This window comes from Diabrotica undecimpunctata, chromosome 2, assembly GCF_040954645.1.
Source record: "Diabrotica undecimpunctata isolate CICGRU chromosome 2, icDiaUnde3, whole genome shotgun sequence".
In the NCBI taxonomy this organism is placed as follows: Eukaryota; Metazoa; Arthropoda; class Insecta; order Coleoptera; family Chrysomelidae; genus Diabrotica; species Diabrotica undecimpunctata.
This window is the reverse complement of record NC_092804.1, coordinates 6371159-6387379: the sequence shown is the minus strand read 5'-3', so window position 1 is coordinate 6387379 and position 16221 is coordinate 6371159. Positions and strand designations below refer to the sequence as shown.

General features: G+C 33.2%; 1 protein-coding gene across 1 annotated transcript in view; it reads left to right on the top strand.

The window, feature by feature from the left end:
• Window positions 1-7856: 7856 nt before the first annotated feature.
• Window positions 7857-16221, top strand: part of LOC140433150 (uncharacterized) — a 1089409-nt gene continuing 1081044 nt past the window's right edge. The window contains exon 1 of the mRNA XM_072521197.1: window positions 7857-7980. The gene's annotated coding sequence lies outside the window, so the exon portion shown is untranslated. The remainder of the gene's footprint in view (window positions 7981-16221) is intronic.

Below are 16221 nucleotides of genomic sequence, written 5' to 3'. Positions count from 1 at the left end.
TTTGTTTGTTTTTAACTCTGTCTTGTCATAAGAATATGCTTGATCTCCACCATACATTCATTTCCATAGCTGTCAATCCTATTTTGTCATATTCTATCTATCTCTTTGTTTCTCCATCATAGAATATACAGCACTACATTTAACGATTGTCCATAGTAGACTGCAACATTCAAAGTTTACACAAGAATAGTGGAACAAAGGCAGAAAATCTCTTAAGTCCTGACTCCTGAAGGGGGTGTAGTAGTGATTGCAATGCCATATATTGTTTGTCTCCAAAATCTCTGTTTCTGGTAATTTCTTTTAACTCATGAATAGGTCTTTCTCATACTCCTGTAATTTGGGGATTTTCCTCGTGATCTTCAGCCTTCTACCTTTCCTTGGATAATAAGTCTTTCCATGTTACCTATGTCTGCTCTCATAACATGTCCAAAGTATTTTAATTGGTGGAGATGGACTGCTGGAGAGCTATTTGCTGACCTTTAGTTAATTTAAAATCGAATTATTTGTCATGTGATTGAAAGTCCTTCCATATTTTGGAAATATTTTCTAGGGCGACCTTTTGGTAGATCACATCTACGTTTTATTTTTCTTCCTATAGTCTCTCCAAGGGTAGTGGTATTTACCACTCTATTCCTGAGCATATATCCTATCCAATTCAAACATGTCCTTGACTCCTTTCCGTTTCAGGGCATTGGTTATGGGTATTGGTTATCGAAGTGTTGTTGAAAGCCCCCTCCATTTTCAAAAAATGTTCCCACTACCACCTCTTTATTTTTAATTGTGTTCTCTACTTTTTCGATGAGTCTGGAGTGTTGTCTCGGTTGAATTCACTGATTTATAGGTATGTTGTTCTTGATGTTTTGGAATGTGTACCAATGTTTCATCCCTGATATACTTGTTGAGCAGTTTATCTAATGTGTATTGTAAGAATGACATTAGACTGATTGGTCTTAGAGACTTTTCACATCCTCCTGACCCGGTTTAAGGTTACTCTAATCTTTCTCCATGCTTTAGGTATGTACCCAAAGGCTACACTACTTCTTAGTACATTCAGTACATTGCATATTCTGCTGTACAAAAAGTTCCGGTCCCTTTCATAATATCACTGGATATATACGGTCCATTCCTGGTGATCTATAGGGCTCGTATGAGTTTACTGCCCATGCTACTTTTTCACTTTACAATCTTTTTAGAAAGAAAGAAAAACTAGAACAACACATGGACCATTATAGCGAAGAACAAGCTGGATTCCGAAAAGCCAGATCATGTTTAGATAATATATTCATTATGAGACAGGTGATTGAAAAGAACAAAGAAAAAAACATTGAAACACATATGCCCTTTATCGACTTAGAGAAAGCATACGATAACGTGCCCAGGAAACAACTATAGGAAGCAATGAGAAGAAGCGCGTTAGAGAGAAATGGGTGAATATAACACAAAGACTGTATAAAGAAACACAAGTGCAAATAAAGTTAGGTAATGAAATAACAAAAACAATCACCGCAACAAAAGGCCTCAAACAGGGATGTGGTCTCTCACCTACACTTTTTAACATATATATATATATATATATATATATATATATATATATATATATATATATATATATATATATATATATATATATAGATCAGGCTTTGAAAAGATGGTATAGAAAATGTGGAACAATGGGCATACCAGTACAAGAGAATATATTACATTCACTACTTTTCGCAGATGATCAAGTCATTTTTGCACAAGACAGGGAGGATATGGAATAGATGATAAGGAAATTAAAGGAAGAATATGAACTTTGGGAACTCAAGAAAAATATGTGGAAGACCGTATACTTATGTATTGGACTCGAGGTTGTATTTCGATGAGATATGTCTAAAAATTCCTAAGCCTCCGATGTCTACAAACATAAAAGTTATTTGTTAATAATAATTTCCGGCCCACGTAAAAAAATTTAAAAAATGCATTTAAACATAAAAAATATGTATGTAGAATCAAATAAAAAAAGCTTTGGTGCATTAAAAATAAAAAAAACGTCTGTTTATTTTGTTTCTAAGCGTATTTTTAGGGGAACACCGATCGACTATTAAAATATGTCGTTTACTAGTGCATATAATATAAGCAAATTATTTCGCTGGCTTCAATCTTGTTTAATCGATGCAATTAGTTGTATGTGATAAAATTATTTATGGACAACACATCGTGATGAATGTTTTACTTAGCATGTTTAGAAAGTAAGTAATTTGTTGTTTGCATTGATTAGAATATAGTGTATCTTTTACGGACGTTGGTAAGTGATATCAAAAAATGCTTCTTTAATATTATAGCCGTACTTTTTGAACGTGTGTATACATTTGGATATACAAAAAATATCTCGTATTTTTATTTTATTTTATCAATAAACCCAATGTACATGCAGGTGTAGGTAGGCATAGTTTATCAACATTAGTACAGTTACAATATTTACAATACTGTAATGTTTTCAAATTCTAATTTATTGTTTTTATTTTAATTTACTAAAATACGATAATTTATATCAATTTATTAAACCACTGTACAACAATTTATTTGACTAATAATTACATAATTTATCTATCCGGAAGTTACATTTGAAACGCGTAGCGATCTTCTTTTCTGACTGCCCGTTTCCTCCAAAAAGGTCTTGGTATCTACCCAATACCGTTAGACTAAAAAAGTCGATGGTCTTCTCGACTAGACAGAGCGGTAAATGGTCGCAAAACTGGTATTTTTACATCGGCTCGTCTCCAGAAAGTTCGATTGTTGTTTTTATAGCGGAGGGGGACCCATCGTGTGTCAGGTAGGAATTACCTAGAAAATACGTGAATGAATGAGAATATTAGTAATAAATATGTTTACGGTTTTGGGCCAGAATTTATCGTAACAATATACTTATAATTTACTTAATTAATATTGAGTGCTTTCTGTTTATTATTATTGTGTTGTTTCTTCGGTTTTTATTTTACATCATGTGTCGTATTTTGAGCCAAATATCTGATCTCGTTCCATTCTATTTCCCATCTTTCCTATCGGCTTACCTTTTTTTCTCTGTGTGCTGACTTCATGTAGTTTTTCTGCTGGTCTTTCGTCATTCAGTTATTTGATCGAGCCATCCTAGTTTACTTTCAATTATAATAATTGTTTTTATTGTTTCACTTCTAAGTGAAACAATAAAACTCACTCCTCTTCGTTAAAATCTCACTTCGGTAGCTGTAATTTTTTTTGTTCCTTTTTATTAAATCCCACGATTCACATCAATAAATTATTAAGAGCCTTACTGCTTTCTGATACTTTCGGGTTTTAACTTTCGTAGGTATCTATTTTTTCCAAACGAATTTTGCATGGACAACTTATCCTCCTTCTGAATTTTCTGGTTTATTTCTGAATCCCCCTTGTCATTTACTTCAATAATTGTACCTAGATAGTTACAGTTCCTAACCCCTTCTAATTCTTTTTTTATTTGCCAATATCATTGATTTGCTTTCGGATTTTTGCTTTAATCTGTACCTTCTAAGAATTGCAAGGCATAGCGAATTGGTTTCTAGTACTGGTACAGAGTATATCGGAATAAAAGAAAAAAAGACAGTTAAGATTTGATTTCACGTACCTATTCCGCTTATACCTATTTCGCCCTAAAAGGGCTCTTCAGAGACGGCTATTCACAGTCGCTCTGAACGTGAAAATAAATCTTTTCTGTCTTAGGAAGCAACTCTAACATGGCTTCGTTCACAGCGACTATGAATAGCCGTCTCTGAAGAGCTCTTTTAGGGCGAAATACGTATAAGCGGAATAGGTACGTGAAATCAAATCTTAACTGTCCTTTTTTCTTTTATTCCGATATACTCTGTACGAGTACTAGAAACCAATTCGCTAAGGATTTTTGCTTAGTTGACGAGATATGTTGTGGAATGCAATTTTTAGATTCTCCATGTCTCTAATAACATCTTTATCAACGTCTGTTTTGCCTTGCAATTCTTAGAAGGTACAGATTAAAGCAAAAATCCGAAAGCAAATCAATGATATTGGCAAATAAAAAAAGAATTAGAAGGGGTTAGGAACTGTAACTATCTAGGTGCAATTATTGAAGTAAATGACAAGGGGGATTCAGAAATAAACCAGAAAATTCAGAAGGAGGATAAGTTGTCCATGCAAAATTCGTTTGGAAAAAATAGATACCTACGAAAGTTAAAACCCAAAAGTATCAGAAAGCAGTAAGGCCCTTAATAATTTATTGATGTGAATCGTGGGATTTAATAAAAAGGAACAAAAAAAATTACAGCTACCGAAGTGAGATTTTAACGAAGAGGAGATAGGATACAAAAAATGATAGTAAAATTAAATCTTAACTGTCTTTTTTTATTCCGATATACTCTGTACGAGTACTAGAAACCAATTCGCTAAGGATTTTTGTCTAGTTGAGGAGATATGTTGTGGAATGCAATTTTTAGATTCTCCATGTCTCTAATAACATCTTTATCAACGTCTGTTTTGCCTTGCAATTCTTAGAAGGTACAGATTAAAGCAAAAATCCGAAAGCAAATCAATGATATTGGCAAATAAAAAAAGAATTAGAAGGGGTTAGGAACTGTAACTATCTAGGTGCAATTATTGAAGTAAATGACAAGGGGGATTCAGAAATAAACCAGAAAATTCAGAAGGAGGATAAGTTGTCCATGCAAAATTCGTTTGAAAAAAATAGATACCTACGAAAGTTAAAACCCAAAAGTATCAGAAAGCAGTAAGGCCCTTAATAATTTATTGATGTGAATCGTGGGATTTAATAAAAAGGAACAAAAAAAATTACAGCTACCGAAGTGAGATTTTAACGAAGAGGAGATAGGATACAAAAAATGATAGTAAAATTAAATCTTAACTGTCTTTTTTTATTCCGATATACTCTGTACGAGTACTAGAAACCAATTCGCTAAGGATTTTTGTCTAGTTGAGGAGATATGTTGTGGAATGCAATTTTTAGATTCCCCATGTCTCTAATAACATCTTTATCAACGTATGTTTTGCCTTGCAATTCTTAGAAGGCACAGATTAAAGCAAAAATCTGAATTTGGTTTCGAAAATTAGTTTACGGATTTTAATGAAGAAATCTGTTTCTGCATAGTTAGCAAGGTAGTGCCATGGCTCTATGACACTATATCATGGGCCGCCACTGCTTTGGTGTTATTATTATATTTCTTTTAAATAGTGCTTTTAGTAGTAACTATTCAAAACTATTCCTATTCTTCTTCTTGTCCATTCCAGGATTAAGGTATTTGGATTTTTATCTATTTTGCTTATATGAAGTTTCCAGTTTATTTGGCGCTACATAATAATCAAAAAATAGAGATCCTACGGAAAAAAACATGATATATTCAATATGCACAAGAAGATCAAAGAAATGGCAGGAATATATAGAACAACAATGCCGACTGCACTGTTTGATAAAGATGAAAATATGCTATTCAATATGCAAGAAAAACTGGACCTATGGCAGGAATATATAGCAGAACTGTTCAGTGACAACCAACACATTGAAATATATGACAACGTCGAGAATGAACCAACAATAACAAAATCAGAAGTAAGATCTGCTATAAGTCGTCTAAAAAACAACAAAGCACCAGGACCTGATAAAATATATGCTGAGGTATTGAAATTGATAGAAGATAATCAACTTGACATTATGACAGAATTATTTAACCGTATATATGAAACAGGAACTTTACCAAAAGATTGGTACATGTCCATATTTATACCACTGCCAAAAAAAGCAAATACTAAGAAATGTGAAGAACACCGAATCATTAGCCTCATGAACCACTCACTCAAAATATTCTTAAACATCATCCATGCTCGCATATACAAGAAATTGGAGGAGGGTATTGCTGATGTACAATTTGGATTTCGCAGAGGTCTTGGCATAAGAGAAGCACTTTTTAGCACACAAGTATTGATACAACGAGCAAGATATGTTTAGTACAGATGTCTGCCTGTTTCATTGACTTCGAAAAGGCATTTGACAAAGTACAGCATGAGAGTCTTATTGAAACTTTGCGAATCGCAAACATCGACAAGGATATAAGAATAATAGTCAATCTCTATAGGAAACAAGTAGCCAAGATTCGAGTGGACAATCAATTATCCGATGAAGTCCCAATACAAAGAGGAGTACGACAAGGTTGCATACTCTCGCCTTTGCTATTTAATGGGTACTCCGAACATCTATTTCGAGAAGCTTTGGGAGAAACGACTGATGGCCTGATTGTTAACGGTGAAGTAATAAATATTCTAAGATATGCAGACGACACTGTTCTTGTTGCGGATAGTGCTGAAGGATTACAAAGACTGATAGATCAAGTAGTTAACATCGGTAGAAAATATGGAATGAAACTTAATAATAAGAAGACGGAAATTATGATCATAAGCAAAAACCAAGATACAGATACAAAGTTTATGGCAGACAATGAGGTATTGGATAGAACAGAAAAAATAACATACCTAGGATGCAGCATCACAGATAGCTGGGATCACTCATACGAGATTAAATGTAGGATTGAAAAAGCAAGGAGTGCCTTTCAACAGATAAAGAAAGTTCTCTGCAATTTAATTGTTATATGTTTTCTGTTCTTATGTATGGAGCAGAGGCATGGACACTCACTGATGCGTCTTGCAGACGATTGCAGTCTTTCAAGATGTGGTGCTATCGTCGCATGCTCGGAATATCATATGTACATCATATAACTAACGACGCAGTAATGGTAACGCTTACAAAAAGAACCTGAAGTCTTGAAATCCATTAAAGAATGAAAGTTAGCATACTTCGGACATATAGTGAGAAATGAAAATCAATACAGAACACTACTATTGATATTAGAAGGGAAAATAGAAGGAAATAGAGGACCAGGACGCCGCTGAATATCCTGGCTTAAGAATTTATTTGAAACAGTGGACAGGTATGACCACCACAGACCTGGCGCGATATTATATACGATGGGCCATTATGGTCAACATATACAACATCCATAAAGGATAGGCACTAGCAGAAGAAGAATAATCAAATAAATATTGTAATATTATTAATCTAATTTATTATCAAAGGTTCTACACTTATAACACTTACAAGTTTATTTAAAGTCTTTATTTGTACAATATAACTAATTTGTTTTACACTAATAATTATATAATTTATCTACGTGCGTTTAAAAACTCGACGCGATATTCAAAAACTAACTAACTGTTTTCAGCAGAGTTCCTTCTTTAAATATAAAATGCCGTTAGTTCCGGAATTTCGGCGATTCCCCATCGAAGATCCGAGAAGGTCGCTCATACCGAAATTTCTGCCTTCAGGTATATTTATGATCTAGAAAAGACGAATGGGTTAATATGTTTACAGTATTATGCGACATAATATTTATCATAACAATATTTAGTTCTTGTCTTGGGTCTAAATCTATCAAGACTTTTAGCATTCAAGTTTAAATAGAATGTAACAATCATTTTTAATAGTAGAAATTTCTCATCACTGATCAATTATAAAAACACATTGATCAATTTTGAGTATTTTGTGGTGTTACACATTTAATAATTGCTTTCATTAAATTCGCTAGATGATTCTAGCATCCCGGACCCTGACCAGTTGACCTACATTCTCTCTCATCTTCACACCTTCTCCATAATTGTTCTTTATAAATCTTTTCCACCGTGTACGTTCACCCTTGGAAACTTTAGTCTTAGTCCCCAACATCCCTCCCACTCTGCACTCTAAGCGCGTGAGCTTTCGGGAAAATCTGAAAATTCATCTCTTGCCTGTCGTGTCAGTCTGATGCTGCAGTTTCTCCGCGGCGGATATACACAGCTACCGGAAAATCGGATAACTATTTGGGAAATCCGCGTGTTTACCGATTACCGGTGTGATTGGTTTTTAGCGAGTTCATGGGACTTTTTTGGATTAGCGTGGTGGTGCTGGAAAAGGTGCGTGAAGTTTTGACAAGTCAACTACATTAAAGTAATTTTAATGATATTTATTTATTTATTAACGGATAAAAAATAATTTTATAAAATATAAACTTTATATAAAAATTAAACATACATACATAAGTAACACATAGTACTAAAGTATTAATAAGTAAAAAAAATATCATTGAGGAAACTTCTAACCTCTAGTTTTATTAAATATTTTTTGTTATTATTTAAATATTATCTTCTTGTATTGTCTCTTTTCTCCCTATCCAACAGACTTTTCCTTAATAATCGTAGAAGTATTTTCATCTCTGTTGTTTCTAATAGACGTCTCGTTTTAGATGTGTCAGGTCTTGTCTCCGCCGTGTATGTTAATATAGGTCCAATTACTGCTTTATAGATTCTTGTTTTTGTGTCTTGTCTTATGTGTTTGTTCTTCCAGATTGTGTCATTACTGTGTTAGTTTTCCATTTATCTTTGCCTGTATTCGATTATGGAATATGATCTTTTCGATGGTTTGTATAATATTGATTGGTATGTTTCTTTTATACAGCAGGTGTAAGACGTCTTCAACTTGGATGCGATCGAAAGCCTTTGTCAGGTCTGCAAAACATAGACATGCTAGTTATTTGTACTCGATGGCCTTTTCTGTGATTTATCTTAGTAAAAATACGGTGTTTACGCAGGATCTTCTGGATCTGATTCCTTGTTATTTATCTGATAAAGTTGTTAGTTTATTGGACTTTTGTGGTAAGATTAAGTGCGGTGTTCAGTAGATTTAAGCCTCCATAATTGTTGGGGTCTTTTTTTTCTTCTTTCTTGAACATTGGTATCACTATACTGTTTCTCCATACGTCTAGTTCATGCGTCCAGTTTTGTCATCTCTAGGGTTATACTTTCTCCACGGTGTTTTAGATGCTCGTTGGTTATTCCGTGTGGTCCTGGTGACTTTCTATTTTCAAGTGAATTTATGACTATCTCTACTTCCTGAAAACTAATTTCTTTTTCGTGTCATAATTCAGGTACGTTATCGTGTTGATTATTATTTTCCTTTTCTATAAACAGTTCCTTTAGTTATCTTTCCCATTCGTTTGCTGATATTCCTTCAATTTTGCCATTTCTTTTCATTGGTTTCTTATGAATCTCCATATTTGTTTTTGTGTACCGTAGAAGTCGCTTTCGATCCTTTTTGTAAACTGTTCCCACTGTTTATTTTTTGTTCTTCTTACCAACTGGTTTGTTTTATTTCGTGTTCTTTTATACGAATTATCTGGGCTTATTATTATTACAAATAAGCCTAGAACAAGTAGCTAGGGTATGGAAAGAATATTATGAGAAAAAATTTGATACCGAAGTGATAAAGGAAGACAATATAATCAATGAAGGCGAAGAAAACACAGAGCCAGAGCAAATAAGTACAGAAGAAGTAATAGAAGGATTATCAAATATAAAAATAGGCAAGGCAGGTGGAGATGATGAAATTGAACCGGAAATGGTAAAATACATGGGAGAAGAATAAATAAACTGGCTATGGAAAATATTAAAGAGGCGTGGGAAAAACAAACAATCCCTAAAGACTGGCAGAACAATATCATCGTGGCAATATACAAAAAAGGAGAACATGTAAACTGAGACAACTATAGAGCAATATGTCTGTCATCGGTATGCTTTAAAATATATACGAAAATAATAGAGAAGAGACTGAGATAAGAAGTAGAAATGGTATTGGGAGAAAAACAAACGGCATTTAGACCGGGAAGACAGGCAAATGACAACATATATATCATTAGAAACCTAATAGAAAGAAGGATAGATACGAGGGAAAAACTAGTATTAGCATTCATAGACCTAAGAGCAGCATTTGACACGATAGAAACAAATAGTATAGGGAAATGCTTGAGGAAAATAAACGTACCTAATGCATTGATAAAAATTATAGAGGTACTTACAAAGAGGTAAAAGGAAGGGTACAAATAACAGTGGAAAGATCGTAAGCATTTAATTGGAAGAGAGGTATTAAACAAGGAGATAGTCTCAGCCCTTTGCTATTCATAATAGTAATGAACGAATTGATAAGAAACACTGGAGTCAGAACCAATCAACTACAGACAATAACAGGTTACCGCAGATTACAACCGGTAATAATAGAGTCCTTAATGTATGCAGACGACATAGTACTAATAGCAGATTCCGAGAATAAAATGCAGAAACTAATGGATATATAGGTAGAACAAATAAAAGAACTTAAAATGGAGATAAACGAGGAAAAAAGTAAGATAATGATAATCAGCGGCAAAGGAGATAAGGAAGATAATCAAATAAAGAAAAAATGTAAAAACTCAGAATTGGAAATAGTAACAACTTACGAATACCTGGGAAGTATAATAACTAATGACGGAAAAATAGACTAGGAAATAACAAATAGAGCAAAGAAATTAAACAAGTTATATTATGCATTAGCTCCAATAATGGGAAAAAGAGAATTTGCACGAGAAACAAGAATAAAAATATATAACACAATAGTGATACCGACTGTGCTCTATGCAAGTGAAAACTGGACAATTCTGGAAAAACATAATAGCAGGATAAACGCAATAGAGATGACACATCTAAGAAGGATAGTTGGAAAGACAAAATGGGATAGATTAAGCAACGAGACTATTAGGAGAATGGCCAACCAGCAACCGATAATGAACAAAATAGCAAAGAGACAAATGAACTGGTATGAGCATCTGATGAGGATGCAATTCAATAGAATAACAAGAAAAATTTATGAAACAAAAAACATCGGAAAACTAAAAAGAGGCAGACCAAGAAAAAAATGGATACAGCAAGTATCCATTTTTTGGATACTTGCTGTTGAAAATAATGACAGGAAACAGAAAAGAATGGAAGAGGTCAGTAAATGGAAATTAAAATAGCTAGCCCAAATCCGACACCCTGATAGGGTAAAAGGAAGGGGAGAAAGAAAGAAAGAAAGTATTATTTTATAGGTTTCTCGGGATTCTAGAGTATTTGATGTTTTGTACTTCGTCTACTTCGTACTCATTTTTCCATACTTTGTTTCATGGAAGTCTACTTTAAAAATGTCATAATTATAAGTTTATTTGGTATTAATGCTGGGTTCTATCTAATTTAAAAGGGTTTAATATTTAACGACTCCATTTATTAAACTGTGTAGTTGAAAGCTGTAAAAATTTATTAAGCTGTAAAGCTTGAATACATTTGTTTGCAATCTCTCTCTCTCTCTCTCTATGTCTCTCTCTTTAATCCTCCGGAGAAAGTGTAGTGGTCATCTTGATGTTATGTATTGTGCGTTTCCAAAGATCTTTGTATCTGGTAATTTCTTTTAACTCATGCATAGGTCTTTTGCATACGCCTATAATTTGATTGATCCATCTTGTTGGAGATCTTCCTCGTAGCCTTCTACCTTTCCCTGAGTAAGTCTTTCTATATTTTCTATGTCTGCTCTCATAACATGTCCAAAATATTTTAATTGTTGGAGATGAACTTTGCTGAATAGCCGTTTGCTGATTTCTAGCTCATTTAAAATTGAAATATTTGTCCTGTGGTCGGTCCACGAAATTAGTAACATTCTTCTCCAACAGAACATTTCAGTGTATCTATCTTTTTTCTTTCCATTTGTCGTTTGGTCCTAGATTCACATCGGTATGTATGTTATGTAGATTACAAGTTAGACTTTAATTTTTTCGCTCCAAAAACCGATATTATACTCAGTATTGAATATATGTCTATACTGACTTTTGGTGGCTGGTATATTGCATGGGTGATTCTCTAACATCCATTCATTATACAGTGAATATAATTTGGGAAGCGTTAAAGACTCATTAAAATACATCTTAGTTGTTATTTCTTTACATGTAATGGGTTTCTTTTGCTGGAATAAAGTTTAAATGCGCACGAATGAAATTTTTAATATTTGCATCTACAGCATTTGATTTCTTCTTATGCCTTCACCTTCCTGATTATCAATTTTTTTTAAATAGCGTAGTTAACCATATATCTGTTATGCTAAAAGTGTCCAAAAATATTTTTTTACAAACTTAGAGTCGGTGTTCTGCTAACTGAAAATTACATTTATATGTCCAGTTTCTTCTGGACTCTTTTAGCTTTGCAACCTTTCTTTTTTGCCTAAAAACATGTCTACATAAATATTCGCTCTGTTTGGATGGAACGACAGTTCATTGGAGGTAAATTGAAAAACAGACAGGGTCATGTCTACATAAAAAAAAAGACGAAGTTTTTAAGGCGGTATTCTGAAATAAATAGAACAGTTTGAATGCAACTAAGTAATGATCAAATATACTTGGATTGGTGTAACGTAGGTCTTTCTCATTTCTATCTGTGTACGTATTTAATAGCAAACTGTGGTTTAACATTTTTAAGTTGTACGATTACAGAATTCTATCAATTCTCCTCTCGAGACGTCGATTACTTCTTTCCCATATTTTCCTACATCATTATTTTTTCTGTGAGCCCACTCGAATGTTAAAATCACCTGCTACTTTAAGGATCTCGGTGTATTTTGCCAATTCCGATCTTATTAAAAAGGAGACTCTTGCCACGCATGTTCATTTTTATCTACCTCTGACCAAAAGTAGATATATTTTTTTGTTTCGCATTTAGTTAGCCTTCTTTTTGTGTCTAATATTGATATAATATTTATTTATTTAATTAATTAACGGATATACCATTTTTACAGAAATATGACGTCAACCTTTACAAAGCTTATAGGTTGCGTTAATAAAAAACAAACCAAAATTAAAATCAAACAAAATTCAATTAAAGTAGTAGCTTAAGTTATTAAATAATGCTCAAAATCTCTCAAATGATTTCTTAAATGTTGCTGTAGATATTCCAAATAACTCTAAACTATTGCTGTGCTCATTGGCAGTTCGTAAAATTCTTGTAATGGGTTCATTTTGGCCATAATTCGTAGTGTGGAATGGAATGTTGAAAATCTCAGTGTTACGAGTTCTTCTAGTATTAACATTAAAATTTATTAAACTTAGTAACTCTGGATCTTGAACATATCCATTTATAATTTTAAAAAGAAAACATAAATCCGCTTGACATCTTCTATCATGTAGTGATGAGATATTTAGTATTGACAGTATATCATCATATGTGTATTGATGTCTAATAAAACCAATTTTGTAAGCACATACCCTCAAGAATTTATTTTGAACTCTCTCGATACTGTAGATGTCACTGTTATATGAAGGAGACCAAATGAGAGAACCATACTCCAAAACTGATCGAACTAAACTACAGTATAACATTTTTAAAGTTTATACTGAAAACTGATTACAGTTTCTAAGAATAAATCCCAACATTTTTAAAGCTTTAGCTGAAGTTTCGTTAATGTGATGTTTAAAAGTTAGTTTAGAATCAAAATTTATACCTAAATTTTTAATATTATGATGTGCCTCTAAAGGAACATTATTTATACAATAATCATAATTTACAAACTCTCTTGTTCTTCCAAAAGTAATTTTAAAACATTTTTGTATATTTAAGTATAGCATGTTTACCTCACACCAACTAGCTAAGCTTTTAATGCCATTCTGTAACAAAGAGGCATCAACTAGGTCATTAAATATTCGAAATATTTTAAGGTCATCAGCAAACATTAGAAATTTACTATTTTTAATCACTGAGGAGGAGAATCGATCGAGCAATCGAAGTGTAAACACGCTATCAGTAATAGCAATTAGTGATAATTGAATTTTTAATTTTACCAAGTTTAAAATAATTATTCATAATTTTTATCTACTTATAGTTAATTTTCCTAATCAAACAAGTATGTAGTGATAAGTAGTAGTGAGTGCAGTCTCTTTGCATCTTTAAAACTAAAGTAAGATGCACAATTATTATTTTATTTTGAAGTAAATAAACAATCTACTAAAGTAAGAAATAAAAACAAAGACAGGTTTCTTATTAATTAGTTTTCGTGCCTCTTATCAGTCTGATTTGCTTCAAGGCAGGTCCGGCCTGAGGGGGTACAAATAGTTATTTGGAAATAATGGAACTTCAAAATAATGCTGTAATTATTACTGTCAACAATACTAACAATCAACAACAAAGTTACTCAAGAGCTCTTACCCAACCGAAATTCCCTTTAAAAAATCAAGCTATAGTTTTCAACTCCCTTAATGGAATAAAACTAGAAGAATATCTTATATCCATCGGAACGAAAATTAGTCCGAAAAATATACTTTTCTCGTCTAGGATATCTAACAATAGAATATGTGTTTATCTATCCAGTGTGGCAAAGGTCGATGAATTCATGAACACTGACAATGGAATAATTACAGTAAATTCAGAACAAATTCAAACTCGCAGATTCATTACTCCAAGCCAACGCTTATTATTATCTAATGTGTGTCCATCTATCCCACATGATTGTATAGAACAAGAACTCCGAGAACAAGGCTATAACTTAGTATCTCCTTTAAATTTTCTCAGAATTGGGACAACCAACCCTGAGTATAAACACATTCTTAGTTTTCGTCGTTACATCTATATATCACCTCCCAACAATACGGTCCCAGACTCGATTTTATTATCTCATGATAACATATCATATCGTATTTTTTTGTCTCATGAAAGCCAGCTGTGTTCAAAGTGTAATCAAACAGGTCATTTCTCAAACAATTGCTTAACTGCAGTAAGTCAAGAGCCTACAAACAATACCAACATCCCTACCTCACCAAATGAAATCCCTATCATGACAACTGTACAAGTAAATGAAAAATCTTCACCTTCCCAACCTCTAACCCATAACATAGCACCAAATACACAAAATAATAATAACGATATAGATAAACAACCAACCACAGACATATCTACGCCTTCCCCAAAAATAAAGGAATCAGAAAATGTACAACAAACAGGTTCCAAACGCAGTATTACAGACGTAATAACACCTCCTCCGTCCTCACAAACTGAAGTTACATTTTTAGTACCAACTACGCAGAGAAAGAAGAAATCCAAAACTGATACTGAAGAAGAATCATGCCTGCCCAAAACACATGAACCAAAATCTAATGAAATACTGCCGTTACTGGAACCAACTAGGAAAATATTCGAAGAAGAATCGCTTAAACTCAGTTTTGATGAAATCGTCGATTTCTTTGTAAATGTGAAAGGAAACACAGATCCGTTAAGCTTAGTTAAAACATATACCGAGAATGTTTATGATTTTTTGAACCTATTAGCTAAAATTCATCCTTATTACAAAGACCGAAGAATGAAAAACAGAAGCACGAGAATAAGACGTAAGATTATGAAGCAACTAAAAATGGACCCGATAGCAATGAAGATATATCTAGAAGAAGAATCCGACACCTCTGTCGATTCAGCGTAAAGTACATAGTAAATAGAAGCAATGGCGTCCATAATACAATGGAACGTAAACGGTTTCTTCAGCCGTTACGAAATGCTAAAGCATATTATCTCTGAAATCAACCCAATGATACTTTGTTTACAAGAAACCAACTTTAAGGATTCCAGCCATGCATTCAAGTTTCAAAAATACTCAAACTTTTTCAAACACAGACAAAACGCTGATATAGCCAGTGGAGGGGTTGCTATTTACGTCGATAAACAATATGAAGCCCAGCAATTACAAATCAACACACATAGCTTTGAAGCAGTAGCGATTACAGTAAACATGGAACAAACAATCAATATTTGCAACATATATTTACCTCCTGATCAAATTATAGTCCAAGAAGATTTTGATAATCTACTGCAACAAATCCCCAGCCCCCGCATTATTTTAGGCGATTTTAATTCACACAATCCTATGTGGGGTTCAACAAAAACAAACGCTAGAGGCAAGATTGTGGAATTTTGTATGACCTCACAAAATCTTAATTTGTTAAACGATGGTAGACCCACCAGATTTAGCATTCAAACGGGTAGTCAGTCGGCCATCGACATATCTTTATGTGATCCAATGTTATCCCCAACACTAGAATGGGACGTTATCCCGTACCTATACGGAAGTGACCACTATCCCATTAAAATTACGTTTCCACAACAAAAAAATAACAATATTACCACAACCCCATCGAAATGGAATACAAAAAATGCAGACTGGGAGACCTTTACAAAATACATACAAAATGAAATAAACAACATAAAAGATATTACTCTTAATGACATAGATAAAGACCTAGATACCTTCATATCAATAATTAAAAAAGCAGCAGAAAATCATATTGG